The sequence below is a fragment of the Echinops telfairi genome, unplaced genomic scaffold, assembly GCF_000313985.2.
Source record: "Echinops telfairi isolate 266 unplaced genomic scaffold, ASM31398v2 ScPeMD7_2010;HRSCAF=2546, whole genome shotgun sequence".
Lineage (NCBI taxonomy): Eukaryota > Metazoa > Chordata > Mammalia > Afrosoricida > Tenrecidae > Echinops > Echinops telfairi.
Window position 1 is genome coordinate 21,953,698 of NW_022105908.1, and position 1,811 is coordinate 21,955,508.

The window sequence follows — 1,811 nt, forward strand, 5'->3', positions numbered from 1 at the left end:
GGAAAAATGAGGACTTAATGCTGGGGGCTTAAGTGGAGAGGAAATGTTTTGAGAATGATGAGGGCAATGAATGTACAAATGCGCTTTGCACAATTGATGTATGTATGGATTGTGATAAGAGTTGTATGAGCCCCTAATAAAATGATTTAAAAAAATTAAAGATTGTTTACCTTTTTGTTAAGCTGTTGAAGTTTTAGATATGTTTTGTATGTTAGGTCCTTATCTGATAGATATATGGTTCCTGAAAAATTTCTCCTAATCTGTAGTTTGTCTTTTCCTTTGGTTGATAAAGTCCTTTGCTTTACATGGCGTATATTTTTCATAGCAGTTTTTCTAAAATAAGTTGTACAGTACTTTAATACTAATATGATACACTTAGTCATTATGAATATGAGTATTGGTACTGTGAGGTTGAGAAAGCAATTTGACTTGTGTTCTTGGTTCTTTCTAGCTGGATGTAGGCAGGGTTCTTTAGAGAAACAAAACGGGATATCTATATACATGAAGCAAGAAGGAATATAACAGCTAATTAGTCCACACAGCAGTAGTTCAGAGGGCTCAGTTCAACTCACTTTCGTGCAACAGTTAATATACTAAAAGCCCTTCAACAAACACGGGTCCAAGTTCAAGGAAGCAGACAGCAGAGTCTTCTCTCAAGCAAGACAGGCAAAGTCTCCCCTGCCTGAAGGCAGCAGATAGCAGGGTGGGTCATCAACAGTCAGCAAGGAAGCTTAGTGAAGCAGGCCCCAATAGGATCTCGAACTCAAGTGATACGTGGGGACAAGATCCACCAGCCTCAAGCTCAAGTGATGTAAGTGCCAACAGTGTGGCAGCGCTCTAGCTACAGGATCCACGGGTTGGGTTGGCTCACAGGTAGTACAGTACACGTTGAGGCAAAGAACTAGCTCAAACAGCAACACACTGGTCTGATCACCAGGGAGGAGGAGAGAAAGGTGGACCTTGGAAAGCCCTTTATTTCATTGCCCTCTAATCAAGCTGTGACCTGGTTAAACTCCGCCCACAGGTTCCTATTGGCCTAGTGTGCACAATAAGCCTAACTATTACACTGGACCATACCTGAAGCTAACAAGTAGGGTCTGATCAGACCTAGATGAACATCTTGGTAATCCAGCATTGTCACCTGGCGAGGCATTTAAGAGCCCTATACTCTAAGGTTCACTTGGGCTTACTGATTGCCAAGAATATCTGCTCTTGGGAGGACAGTGCATCCCCTTAGAACATGGAAGCCTCACGTTGGGAACCCTCCTTCTATGTTTCCTTGTTTCTTTTTTTGTTATAATAACTTTATAGCTTTAAGTATTATATATTCTCCATGGATCATTCTAGCATATTATGGAATCCAAATGGGCCTGGGAGCCCCTTAGTTCAGAAGTTTGAGGTGTTATGTGGATTTCTCCTTCTTGTTCCTGGTATTTTCCTACTTGAGGGTCTGAAAGAAACTGTCCTTTTAAATTATAGACTCTAATCCAGCTCTGGGTGGCTAGAGTCAGAAATGCTGCTCAGACAGCTGGGCAGAAGGAAGGTATCTTTTAAACTTAGGAGATCTGACAGCTCTATCTGGGTGGCTAGTTTCAGAGAGACTGTCCAATGAATGGCTGCCTGCCAACGAGGATGGAAAAGTAGGAAGTTGGCTACTGGATCCATCACCACATTTTGGGGATTGAGTTTGTGGTGGTTGTTAATCTTTTTGTTTGTTTATTTGTTTGTTTTTAAATCATTTTATTGGGGGCTCGTACAACTCTTATCACAATCCATACATCCATCCATTGTGTCAAGCACATTTTTACATT